Below are 14,763 nucleotides of genomic sequence, written 5' to 3' on the forward strand. Positions count from 1 at the left end.
ACACTTGTCAGGTAGATTTAACTACCAATATTATCATCGCTGGACAGATGAGAAAATTGAGAGTTTAAGAACTGAGATGATTTTTCAAGAGCTATTTATCAAAGAAGTGACTGGAGGACTTGTACTAAATGGTACTAAACTCGTACTAAGTTCAGTGGCCAAAGAACTGATACAAAATGCAACTCCCTTTCTGTATCTTAACGGAAATTTTTACAATATCTTAGACTTTAAGATTTACGTATGACTAATGGCTACATACTAATATCTACTAAATAAGTGATTAAGTGGTAACATTTCCTGTGATTAACTAAACTATTAATCTAGTAAACTTGTTCATAACTCTAAGTTAGTGTTTGGGCAATAAGTCACTACCACACAATGTTTGGCAATGCAGTAAATCTCCTACTGCACGTGTATATTTATAGATAATTGGAATTTCTGCAACTTTTGTGGAGGACTTTTTGTTAACAGTATATCACCAGAATTATTTTGAATGTGTTGTGGTTTTCAACAACTGCTACTCTCGCAAACAATTACAAATTATTGTAGATTTAGCTTCCTCATTATCCAATTAGTTTGTTGGATTGTTGTTTAAGTGAACACCCTCTTTGGGAACCACTAATATGCAGTAATTTTCTTGTATTAGATTATCGTAAATGGAGCTTGTCCCTCAAACTATACTTATTAATTGCAATAAAGGTATTATTTTTTAAAATGTTTATTCTAGGCCATTCAGTAGGTCTAGAGCTTGGATTTGTAATTTATTTGTAACATAAATATTCCCAATAGATTCTATTTTATGTCATCCAAGAACAGCACTTTGAGAATTAGTGATAAAAATTATGGTACATCCGCGGTTCAAATGAGAATTATCATAAGCGTATTCCTAAAGTAAATAATGGTATGTGCATTATCCTCTGCCTCAATTTGCTTGTCTTTATCATCTCAGATACTGTTAATCCCTCCATAAAAGTGAGATTTTTCTGCCTTCCTAACTCAGGTAAAAATCTTTTGAGATCCATTATCCTAAATAAATGAATCTCAGCCACAGAGTTTTAAAATCATTTTGTACCAAAATCAGCTGGTGGTCTCTTTCAAGCAATTTATCAATAATAATAAGGTAATGAAGTTTGAAAATGACTGTACATCATAATATATTTATATACAAAAATTAGAGTAGGTTCAAAATCATACCATAATATAATCATTCTTATTCTCTTCTACTCAGATCTTCAAACTCCTGCATTAGGCCAAGAGGGTTAACCAGTACAGGCAAAGCTAATTCTGGAGAGAAAAATCACATTAAAATTGGTAAGACTTGGAGACTATCTTTTTTTCAAGTATATACAATTATACATAATTGTATTGAATAGTCAATCAATATATTAGCGTTTTCTTGAGACGTAGCAGTTCACCAATAGCAAATCTTTTAATGTAACTGGTTAATTAGAGTTTTAAGGATATTGTCAGCATAACTTGAAAGAATTCTCATACATTTAGAGAGCTAAAGTTGGTAATAGCTTTAGTTATATAGAATAGATGCAAATTGAGAAGAATAAAAATCTTTCTCCAAATACAATGCTAGAAAGATAAATCTTCATAAACCCTTGTCAAATAACAGGCATATTAAAATATTTTTTCATTAGTATTTATAGAAGAAGTGGTTCTGAAAAGCTTTGGAACAATTGGAAAACACTTGTTAAGATTAACAGTAATAAAAAATGTAAATTTGAAGGTATCTTTGGGTTTCTTACACAACAGAGTAAATCTGGGCTGAATCAACTTATTTTTTCTGCCCAAGAGCAATACCACAGTTTCTTCAGGTTTAAAGCAAGAAATACAAAGTGGAAAGCTTTAGCATTTCTGGGGAAATGAGTAAATTCATAACTTGAAATCTGTAATTCAAGAAAACAAAGACTTTAAAGTAAGTTCCAAAAAACTACTTCTAATAAGCTCTGTATGATCTATATTTTTTGTTTAATTTCATCTGATGGCTTGGAAGAAGTAACTTCTGAGTTTAGGCATAGACTTCCCCATATTCTACAGCATCTCGATTAAACAAGTCTTACCATATAAATCATAGTTTCCCAGATCGTGTTCTGTGTAAATGTGTTAGTAAGACTCATGATGAAGCAAAAATGAATGGAACAAAGTTAAGTTTCTTTACAAAGAACTTCCAGAGCCTCTAATAGCTAATGTGTATTGAGACTCTCTAAGAAAGGGAGGAACAGGATGTGGTGGGAGTGTGGGGGAGACAGAGAGAGAGAGAAAAAAAAAATATTGGGAATCCAAACTAAACTGAACATGCTGTTTGGGAATTGCAAAAGTATATTGTGCCATTTCTTCTGAAATATCAATCACATTAAACTTAGCTAACTTTTTTCTCCCGGATTTGTAAATCATCCAGTTCACTTCAAGTCTATTTCTCTTTAAATTTAAGAACTGGCACCTTAATGAGGCTCCATTTTCCTCAGATATCCAAAATCTAAAATATTATTTATTGATGTTTCTTGCCTTAAAAAGCTTTCTATAGCTTTTTTGCAATTTTCCAAAAGTGCAGGTGGCCAAATCATTTCTTTTAGAAGTATGCAGATTGCTCCTCCTCAAAGCCTGTTCACTCAATGAGGCTAAATACATATCCAAGCAATACGAGGATGGTATTGAGTCAGAAAAATCTTGAAGGACCAAGAGACCAAAATAAACATTTTCAACTCTTCTGACATCTGGTACTCAACGTGAAATAGCAATATTGAAAAATTGCTAAAAGATGCTTGTTTCAAAAGTTTGATTCAAATAATTATGTATTAGTATCTACCAGTATCATTGACATAGTGATATAGACAAGATCATTCATTAGTGTGTTCAATCTGACAAAGCTATTTGTAAAATAATACTTTATTATAGTACGATTTAGACGTGATGATTCGTTTAAAAATAGTTTTTGTTCATAACAAGACAACTTTTTCTCCCGATCCTGAATTGGAGAATATAGGGAATGCTTCTGTGGCTATAAGCTAAAGCACTTCATATTGCTCTGCTCAATGAGACTCTTATCATAATTGTTCAGAATTGTAGTACAGTTAAAATTACACTATAATAGGAAAATATCCTTCCTTTCCCCTTAAAGCAAAGCTTAGTCCTAGCAGAAACTTAAAAATTCTAAGTTGGGACACCTTTCATCAGCCTGAATGCTAAAAAATGCCTAGAATTACAGCAAATCTTAGTTCTCATCTACATATTCAAGCTAGTCGATTTTTAGTTACTAGGTGTGTTAATCATTCATCTAACATTAACTGTGCAAATATTTATTGTCCACTGTATATCAGACACTAGTCTACATGGCAGTGAGCAAGATAGTATTTATTGAGCTTTTATTTTAGTGGTAAGAGATGGACAATAAAAGAACAAATAATATCAGATAGTAAATTCTATACATATAGTTTATGTGGCCACCTTATATTGGGTGATCAATAAAAGGAAGCATTTAGGTTGAAATCTGAATGGCACAATAACCAGTTATACCGAAGTCACCAAAGAGAGCGTGTCATGTGGAGTGAGAAGCTGCACAAAGATCCTAGGGCAAACACTAGCTTGGAGGAATAGAAAGTCCAATGTAGCTGGAAAAATGGATGACGGAAAGAGGTAAAAATTGAGAAAAAAATAAATGAGCATCAGAAAGATCATTTTAAGTCAGATTAAAAAGTTCATAAACCATTAAAGTGATAAGTGTAGAAAATTTATTGCAGGGATACAACTGTATGTAAGGAATTAAGAGACTAATGCAACAGGCAGAGATGATGGTGGAATACACTAGCCTTGTGGCATTGGAGTTGAGAGCAGGGGACTGTTTAAGGGAATGTTTTGGAAGTAGAGTCCACAGGGACTGGCTGTTGGATTGGACATTGCATGGGAAAATAAAATAATAAAATAAAATATCAATCACAGTACAGAGTCAATAGAACAGTGTAAACATACTCCAATCAATTCAATTATTGCTCTCAGTTGTTTTAACCTTGTCTATCCTGGTATGTTTTGAGAAATACGACCAAAATTCCTATCCAGTTTTTCTGATATCTGATTAAAAGCAGAGCAAAAAAAATTCTTGACAGAACCCAGACCCAGCTTTAAGAAGTTAGAGATGGTAATGAAGCCAAAAACAAACAAACAAACAAACACAGGGCAGTATGATTCTCTGGATTAAAAAGCCTCTGTGGGGCCGGCCCCATGGCTTAGCGATTAAGTGCACGCGCTCCGCTGCTGGCGGCCCGGGTTCGGATCTCAGGTGGGCACCGACACACCACTTCTGGCCATGCTGACGCTGCGTCCCACGTACAGCAACTAGAAGGATGTGCATCTATGACATACAACTATCTACTCAGGCTTTGGGGGAAAAAAAAGCCTCTGTGTACTTGTTCCATGTTAACGTTGGAAAGTTCTAATTATCAAATGGTATAAGAAAAAAAGTACCGTAATCTATCTTTAATACCTAGATCAAAATTCAAATTGACCATATGCAATCCCTTGGCTCCCAAAGCGTATTCCTTGCAACATGAATCCCATGAGATGATGTTAATATATTTGTGAAACATTGCATATTTATGAAACATTTTATATATATATACACATATTTGTGTATATATATGTATATATAAATTATATATATAATATAAGTAATGTTAACATTTAAAATGTAAAAGTTTTTTTAGGAAAAACCAATATATAATAATGCTCAAAGTAGACAACTTATAATTATCATTATATTATGGAGTAGCAAAATCATATTATGCATTTATGCTCAAAGTAGACAACTTATAGTTATCATTATTTTATGGAGCAGCAAAATCATATTATGCATTTACCTCCCAGGAATAATAGATCTTCGGGGAAACCATATTACTGGTAAATAACTTAAATTTGCTCAAAAATAGAAGAGCTGTCTTCTCTAGAAGTTACCTTATATAATTAGGTATTTAAACCACCAAGAGGTGGAAAATGAGGTCGCCCTGAATTATTACTCAATATTTTTAGACCTCTGTGGGATACTAAAACCAAGTAATAGTTTGTCATGAATATCAAGATTAAAAATCAGCTTAAGCAATAGGAGTACAGAGCAGTTACCCATGTGCTATGCCTAGAACTCAGATACAATATGGAGGAACAAGGGTGGAGGTTAGCATAAATAAATTGTACCATAAAATTTATGGCAAAGCCCATTAAATGTTGCTGCTAAAGCTTTGGGTTATTTCGGTCTTTCTGGAAGTAGATTGTTTTGTTTGTTTAGTAAATGTTCTTTACACTAAGTCCTGAAAGTAGATTTGCCTCAGGGACTTGCCTTGGTTGATGTAATTTACCTGTAACTTTGGAAGTGGAATGGGGAACAATTGTGTTGATTCTAGCTTTTTGGCTTCTGATTGAGTTTTAGGATTAATTGGAGGCTTTGTAGTTTAAAGGTCAGTGGGTCTTGACATTCATTTCAACAATGCTACTTACTAGTTGGCAGTCTAGCCATTTTGTATAAATTTTATCCTTTTTGTCTTCAAAATAATGAGAAATGAGAAATAAGAAATAATGAGGAATCCTGAGTCATCTGACAGACTAGGATGAGTTTTAATAAAATAATGCATAGAAAAGCATTGGAAAACTACAGATTTCTATACTCCTGTGTGGTGTTCCTACTGCTATGATTATAATTGCCTAAATGTGAGCCTTTGGCAGGTGAAATATGAAAAAGGTTGAATGAAGGCATCGGATTGTTTAAATTTGGGAACTCTCTCTTTTTGGACTCAGGATCCCTTTAGACACTTAAATTATTGAGTATCCCCAAAGTGCTTATGTTTATGTGTTATATATACATTTATATTGATCAAATTAGAGGTTAAATAAGATTTTAAAAATATTTTTACTTATAAATAGCAATAATAAACCTATTACTTGTTAATATAAATAACATTTTTTTAACATGTAATGGGTTTATTGTTATTTTTTATTGATGTTTTAATAGTTTATAACACGGTGAAATTTTGGGTTGTACGTTTTTGCTTGTCCATCACCATATATATGTCTCCCTTCAACCCTTGTGCCCACCCCCCCACCCCCATTGCCCCTGGTAACCACAATACAGTTTTCTCTGTCCATGTGTTGGTTTATATTCCACATATGAGTGAGATCATACAGTGTTTGTCTTTCTCTTTCTGGCTTATTTCACTTAACATAATACGCTCCAGGCCCATCCATGTTGTTGCAAATGGGACGATTTTGTCTTTTTTTATGGCTGAGTAGTATTCCATTGTATATATATACCACATCTTCTTGATCCAATCATCAGTCGAGGGACACTTAGGTTGCTGCCACCTCTTGGCTATAGTGAATAATGCTGCAATGAACATAGGGGTGCATAAGCCTCTTTGGATTGTTGATTTCAGGTGCGTTGGATAGATTCCCAGTAGTGGGATAGCTGGATCATAGGGCATCTCTATTTTTAATTCTTTGAGGAATCTCCATACCGTTTTCCATAGAAGCTGCACCAGTTTGCATTCCCAGCAGCTGTGTCTGAGGGTTCCTGTTTCTCCACATCCTCTCCAACATTTGTTGTTTTTTGTCTTGGTGATTATAGCCATTCTAACGGGCATGAGGTGATATCTTAGTGTTGTTTTGATTTGCGTTTGCCTGATGATTAGTGATGTTGAACATCTTTTCATGTGCCTATTGGCCATCTGTATATCTTCTTTGGAGAAGTGTCTGTTCATTTCCTCTGCCAATTTTTTGATCGGGTTTTTTTGTTGTTGTTGTTAGTTGTGTGAGCTCTTTATATATTATGAAGATCAACCCCTTGTCAGATATATGTTTTGCAAATATTCTCTCCCTGCTGATGTGTTGTCTGTTCATGTTAATTCTGGTTTCGTTTGTCTTGTAGAAGCTCTTTAATCTGATAATGTCCCACTTGTTTATTTTTTCTTTAGTTTCCCTAATCTAAGTAGGCATGTCATCCGAAAAGGTTACTTTATGACCTATGTCAAATAGTGTGTTGCCTATATTTTCTTCTATGAGTTTTATAGTTTCAGGTCTCACCTTTAGGTCTTTGATCCATTTTGAGTTAATGTTTGTGAACAGCGATAGCAGGTGGTCCACTTTCATTCTTTTGCATGTGGCTATCCAGTTTTCCCAACACCATTTATTGAAGAGACTTTCCTTTCTCCATTGTATGTTCTTAGCTCCTTTGTCAAAAATTAGCTGTCCATGTATGTGTGGTTTTATTTTTGGGCTTTCAATTCTGTTCCATTGATCTGTGTGTCTGTTTTTGTACCAGTACCATGCTGTTTTGATTACTATTGCTTTGTAGTATGTTTTGAAGTCAAGGATTGTGATGCCTCCAGCTTTGTTCTTTTTTCTTAGGTTTGCTTTAAGTATTCGGGGTCTTTTGTTGCCCCATATGAATTTTAGTATTCTTTTTTCTATTTCCGTGAAGAATGTCATTGGGATTCTGATTGGGATTGTATTGAATCTGTAGATTGCTTTAGGTAATATAGACATTTTAACTATGTTTATTCTTGCAATCCATGTGCATGGGATGTCTTTCCATTTCTTTATGTCATCATTGATTCCTTTCAATAATGTCTTGTAGTTTTCATTGTATAGGGCTTCTACCTCCTTGGTAAGATTTATTCCTAGATATTTTATTCTTTTTGATGCAATTGTAAATGGTATTAACTTTTTCAGCTCTCTTTCTGTTAGTTAGTTATTAGCATACAAAAATGCAACTGATTTTTGTAGACTGATTTTGTACCCTGAGACTTTGCTGTAGTTGTTGATTATTTCTAATAGTTTCCCAATGGATTCTTTAGGGTTTTCTATATATAAAATCATATCATCTGCAAATAGTGAGAGTTTCACTTCTTTGTTGCCTATTTGGATTCCTTTTATTCCTTTTTCTTGCCTAATTGCTCTGGCCAAAACCTCCAGTACTATGTTGAATAGGAGTGGTGAGAGTGGGCAGCCCTGCCTTGTTCCTGTTCTCAGAGGAATGGTTTTCAGTCTTTCCCCATTGAGTATGATGTTGGCTATGGGTTTGTCATAAATAGCCTTTATTATGTTGAGGTACTTTCCTTCTATACCCATTTTCTTGAGAATTTTTATCATAAATGGATGTTGTATCTTGTCAAATGCCTTCTCTGCATCTATTGAGATGACCATGTGGTTTTTATTCTTTGTTTTTTTGATGTGGTGTATTACGTTGATTGATTTGCGGATGTTAAACCATCCCTGCGTCCCTAGTATAAATCCCACTTGATCATGGTGTATGATCTTTTTAATGTATTGCTTTATTTGGTTTGCCAATATTGTGTTGAGGATTTTTGCATCTATGTTCATCAGCGATATTGACCTGTAATTTTCCTTCTTTGTATTGTCTTTGTTTGGCTTTGGTATCAGGGTGATGTTGGCCTTGTAGAACGATTGGGGAAGTGTTCCATCTTCCTCTATTTTTTGGAATAGTTTGAGAAGGATAGGTATTAAATCTTCTTTGAATGTTTGGTAAAATTCACCAGAGAAGCCATCTGGTCCTGGACTTTTATTTTTTGGGAGGTTTTTGATTACTATGTCAATCTCTTTACTTGTGATTGGTCTATTCAGATTCTCCATTCTTCTTGGTTGAGTTTTGGGAGGTTGCATGAGTTTAAGAATTTATCCATTTCTTCTAAATTGTCCAATTTGTTGGCATATGATTTCTCATAGTGTTCTCTTATAATCTTCTGTATGGTATCTGTTGTAATTTCTCCTCTTGCATTTCTAATTTTATTTACTTGAGCCTTTTCTCTTTTTTTCTTGGTAAGTCTGGCTAAGGGTTTGTCAATTTTGTTTATCTTCTCAAGGAACCAACTCTGTTTCTTTAATCCTTTCTACTGTATTTTTTGGTCTCAATTTCATTTATTTCTGCTCTGATTTTTATTATTTCTCTCCTGCTGACTTTGGGCTTTGTTTGTTCTTCTTTTTCTAGTTCTGTTAGGTGTAATTTAAGATTGCTTATTTGGGCTTTTTCTTGTTTGTTAAGGTGGGCTTGTATCGCTATGAGTTTCCCTCTCAGGACCGCTTTTGCTGAATCCCATATGGTTTGGTATGGCATATTTTCATTTTCATTTGTTTCCAGATAATTTTTGATTTCTCCTTTAATTTCATCAATGATCCATTGGTTGTTCAGTAGCATGTTGTTTAATCTCTACATTTTTGTCACTTTCCCAGTTTTTTTTCATGGTTGATTTCCAGTTTCATAGCATTATGGTCTGAAAAGATGCTTGTTATGATTTCAATCTTCTTAAATTTATTGAGGCTTGCTTTGTTTCCCAACCTACGGTCTATCCTTGAGAATGCTCCATGCACACTTGAGAAGAATGTGTAGTCAGCTGTTTTTGGATGGAGTGCTCTGTATGTCTACTAGGTCCATCTTGTCCAGTTTTTCATTTAAGTCCACTATTTCTTTATTAACTTTTTGTCTGGATGATCTATCCATTGATATAAGTGGGGTATTAAGATCCCCTACTATTATTGTGTTGTTGTTAATGTCTCCTTTTAGGTTTGTTAATAGTTGCTTTATGTACATTGGTGCTCCTATGTTGGGTGCATATATATTTATAAGTGATAAATCTTCTTGGTGGAGTGTCCCTTTTATCATTATATATTTCCCTTCTTTGTTTCTCTTAACCTGTTTTATCTTGAAGTCTACTTTGTCTGATATGAGTATGGCAACACCTGCTTTCTTTTGTTTGCCATTAGCTTGGAGTACTGGCCTCCATCCTTTCACTCTGAGCCTGTGCTTGTCTTTAGAGCTGAGATGTGTTTCCTGGAGGCAGCATATTGTTGGGTCTTGCTTTTTAATCCATCCCGCCACTTTGTATCTTTTGATTGGAGCGTTCAATCCATTTACATTTAGGGTAATTATTGATATATGAAGGCTTAATGTTGCTGTTTTGTCACTTATTTTCCGGTTCTTTTGCATTTCCTTTGTTTCTTGTCCCATTTGTTTAGGACTGCCAATTCAGTTTGGTTGTTCTGTCTTATGACTCTTATAGTTTTCTCTTTTTTTATCATATGTGATTTTCTTTTGATTATTTGTTTAGTGGTTACCTTGAGGTTTGGGCAAAAAATCTTGTGTATGAGATAGTCCATTACCTGATGCCCTCCTATTTCCTTATACTAAGTTAATTCAATCACTTTCCTCTACCCCTTCTAAGTCGTTCTTGTTATACCTTATTCTCTCTTGTGTTTGGGTGTGTGATTACAGTGATGAGGTTAAATTTATTTTTGGTGAATTCCTTCCTTTGATCTTTGATTTTGGTATTTAAGTGGTTGCTAACCTATTCCGGTAAAGATCTACTATTTTTCTGAGTTTGTCTACCTATTTTTCTCCTTGCTCCAAGCTTTGTATTCCCTTTCTGTTCTTTTTTTCAGGCCTGAGCGCCTTCTTGAATATCTCTTGTAGTGGGGGTCTCGTGGCCATAAACTCCCATAGCTTTTGTTTATCTGGGAAAGTTACTATTTCTCCATCATATTTGAAGGATATTTTTGCTGGATGGAGTATTCCTGACTAAAAGTTTTTGTCTTTCAGTATTTTGAATATATCATTCTAGTCTCTCCTAGCCTGTAAAATTTCTGTTGAGAAATCTGCTGAGAGCCTGATGGGAGTTCCCTTGCATGTTATTTTTTGTTTTTGTCTAGCTGCGCTTAACATTGTTTGTTTGTCATTGACTTTGGCCAGACTTACCACTACACGTTGTGGAGTGGGCCTTTGCCTGTTGACGTATTTAGGTGATCTGTTGGCTTTTCTTACTGGTATTTCCTGCTTCTTCCCCAGATTTGGGAAGTTCTCAGCTATTATTTCCTTGAATAGGCTCTCTGTTCCTCTTGCCCTCTCTTCTTCCTCAGGAATACCTATAATTCTTATGTTACATTTCCTAATAGAGTCAGATATTTCTCGGAGACTTTCTTCATTTCTTTTTAGTCTTAGTTCTCTCTCCTCTTCCATTTGGAGCATATCTGTATTCCCATCCCCTATAATGCTAGTGCTTTCCTCCATATTGTCAGCTCTGTTCTTTAAAGATTCCAGATTCTCCTTTATCTCCTCCATTGTGTTCTTCATCTCCATCAGTACTGATTGGTTTTTCTTTATGATTTCAATCTCTCTTGTGGAGAAACTCCTAATCTCGTTGAATTGTTTGTCTGTGTTGTCTCGTATTTCGTTGAGTTTTTTTATGATGGCTATTTTGAAAACTCTATCGTTTAGGTTATGGTTATGGATTTCTGTGCCTTCAGGGTTGGTTTCTGGGTGCTTGTCATTTTCCTTCTGGTCTGGTGATTTCATGTACCTTTGCATTGTGGTTCCCCTATTGGCTTTGTTTTTCCTCATCCTGGAAATATCTGGTTGCAATTTCCACCCACCGCCACTGTGTGGGGGTAAAGGGCTGTGTAATCTGAGCCCTCTGCACTCTGCCTTGGCTGTTCGCCGTGATCTGCCAGCAGCTTGGTCTGGTCTGGTTGGCTGAGCTGCAGTGTTTGGCTTGTGGGGGGCGGGGCTCTCTCTTTTGCCTACTGGGTCCCTGACCGTGGGGGACTTCTCACTCGCCCCTCATTATCCGCTCTCCTGGGGTGCTCAGATGTTAATGGTACCCGGTAGCAGTTCTGAGTCCTCTGTGTGGGAGTTTCCCACTGGCTGAGAGAGCCGGAAGAGCTACGGTTTCCCGCAGAGGGCCGCCCCTCCCACCTCTCTGGGAGCCTCTCAGACCGGGGTCGCTGATCTGATGGGGAGGGAGAGGGGTTCTCTTTACCTCACCCTACTTCCTCTGGGGGCCCAGCATGTTCCTCTCTCAGGTGTGCGGCAGTGTGGATCTTTCGGATCTTGCTTTTCGCTGTCTAGGATTCTGTTGTTGGTCTGTGACTGTTCCTTTTGTTGTATCTTATTGGGGGAAGAGTTTACGGGAAAGCTCACTCCACCATGACGCTGATGTCACTCTCATAAATAACATGTTTTTAAATGAAAAATAGATCTCTTTTTCAAAGCCAAATATTAGCAAGAGGTGTGGCATTGTTTTAAAGTTTTACAATTTCTTCACTGTCTGGCTTACTAGAACACAGCTGGGTTCTCATATCTGCTTCTACTTTCAATCTGGTGTGACATGTTGCTTTAGTTGAAGTATTTGAAAAAAATCCATTCTCACACAGATAGGTGGTCAGAAAGGGGAGGATGTCATGGACTGCGCATAAGTTCTTGGGCACTCCAAAGTATTTTCTCATCACATTTAAAGAATTGTTGCTCTAGAAAAAGGGAAAAGTGAAAGGATTAAGAATATTAGAGTTACACCATTTTACTCTTTATTTCTAAGTGTATTGATATAAGAGTAGGCATGAAGACTTTGATATTTTGGCTGAGGGAAACCATTTTACCCCAACCTTTATGCTTCATTACTATCAGGGAGTAGCCCTTTGATTCTGAGGGAAAATACAGTTTTTAACATAAGAGCTATAAATTTCTGACTGAGGAGTCAGACCTTAAAATCTAAGGTAATGTTAGGTAATTTTACTTGCTCTTAAGGGAGTCTTCTGAGAATCAAAGTAGACTGTTCTGAATAAAGAAAAGCTATCTTTGTTATCCTACAATTTGGAGAAAGTCTATCCAAGATTTTCTAGTTTAATTCATTGACTGTCAAGTTAATTGGGAATTGAGATATTGCATTGCCCTGTTTGCTAAGTGAGACATTTTGATCTAGAAACTATTTCTCATCACTGAGAGGCCCATGTCAATGGTCTTGATGGGAAGTAGAAATTAATGATTGGCCTATTACTTGTATATAGAGTTGGTGGTGGACGCCTCGCTGTCTGGTAAAATAGAGACTATTTAGTCTGATTTGGACACTATAAACATCAGAGGGTGATGTGACACAGTATTTGATCTGTTCACCTCAGTATTTCGTAAGACCTCACAACAATCTGGAAAGGAAGCTGTTTTTTATTATTATTTTACGAATAAGGAATTTGAGACCCCCAGAAGTCAAATGACTTCTTCAAAGTCCCTGAACTGGTTAAGTGGCAGGACTTGATATTGTTCCCACAGTTGTCTGCCTTCAGAGCCCATGCTCTTTCTCCAAGGTCATCTTTATAGATCTTTGGGAACAATTTCCCATGTTCAAGAATTGACCGAGGAGTGGGGGAAAGCTTGGTCTTTGTGAAGTTAGGGGCCGAAAGTGCGAGTGTGAGATCTATCATAGCAGTTTCACAAACAATAGCTGTTTTGCAGAAGCCTGTTTCAAGTATTCAAGACTTCAGGGGTCAGAAACAAGGCTGAGCAGAGGTTCAAAACTTCTTTACCACTCCATTTTGGTATCTCAATTATACAATATAAAAAACTCAAATACACAGAGATGCGTGTCAGTGACAAACTCAGTTGGCTAAGTGAGGCATAATCTTCATTCTAGGAGAAAGCTTTTATTACTTTGAGCAAAGGCAAATTTGGCAATTAAAATATTATGAAAATAGAAAGTTCCCAGTTTGCAGGTGACTGTGGGGTGGCAATCTGTTTGATTAGCTGGTGGCCTCTGCAGGAAAGAGCTAATCCTCATCTGTGTACTTTCTATAAACTTTTGTAAAGAAACTTGCTTTGGTCTTGTTAGGAAAAAACAAAGAGGAAAGACTACAGTAAAAGATTATAGTTTCTCTCAGAAACTGTGAGTGAGGGTGGTGATGGAGGAATAATAACGATGCCTTCCCTACATCTCTTAGAGCTTTAGAAAAGTCTTGTCACAATTCTCAATGACAACATTTTTATCTTTGGAAAAACTGATTATAAGATTTAACAGTGTGCCTTTATTAATGTACCTTTGCAAATAAATCAAATTCTAATTCTTTAGTGATTCAGGTGGACCAGATTTTACTCTCATATTGCCTTCTAAGCATAGAGTAAACCATTTGAAACAGAAGCACATAAACTACACACACACACACACGCACACACGCACACACACGTATACCTACACTTTTAAGGCTTCAGAAGCAGGTCCTTTTCAACAGCACTGCAACAGAATCTGAAAGGCCTACTAATAAGTTACCTACTCAGGTTGTTCTATCCTCTGTTCCAGAAAACCAGTGTTAAGAACAGTCACTTAGAGCCTTTTAAATGAAGCAACCTAAGTCTTTAGGGAAATAGTGTGGGTAGATTTTTCTTTTCTTCTTTTAACATGGCGATGGGTATGTGACATTCTGCAAAGTAAATTTAAGTGATTTATCAATGGTGTCCCCCAATCCTGTCGGAAATTCTAGATCTTATCAGTCCCTTCCTTTCTCATTTTTTCTGAATAATATTATCACTACTAGAGCCTTTGCACCAGGATTAAAATTGGGAATGGTATACTTTACACAGTACATTTCTTTGCAGTTTTCTCCATAAATGGCATAAGAACCTTAGGGTGTTAAACAGGAAATTAATATAACAAAAGTGAACTAAATATTTGGAAAAAAATAAGTATGTGAACAAGTCACAGGGTGAGCATTTATGGGATTGAATATTGAATAGCTTTCCTAGACTTGTTTTTCTCTCACTTCCTGATAAAATGAGCATTTTAAAGGTGCTTTCTGAAAATCACGAGAAGTTTTTATTTCTGGAGGTTTTCTACATTGTTGGTAATAATTGCACCTAAAAATATGCATATATATTTAACTTAAGATGGAAGGGAGTATGGAAAGCTTATTTTTCTCATAAGATATATTACAGAATGCACAAATATT

General features: G+C 35.8%; 1 long non-coding RNA gene across 2 annotated transcripts in view; it reads left to right on the forward strand.

Annotated features, from left to right (window-relative positions):
- Window positions 1-14,763, forward strand: part of LOC131397066 (uncharacterized) — a 190,726-nt gene that overhangs the window by 144,795 nt on the left and 31,168 nt on the right. The window lies entirely within an intron of this gene.

The sequence above is a fragment of the Diceros bicornis genome, chromosome 1 (genome assembly GCF_020826845.1).
Source record: "Diceros bicornis minor isolate mBicDic1 chromosome 1, mDicBic1.mat.cur, whole genome shotgun sequence".
NCBI classification, from domain to species: Eukaryota; Metazoa; Chordata; class Mammalia; order Perissodactyla; family Rhinocerotidae; genus Diceros; species Diceros bicornis.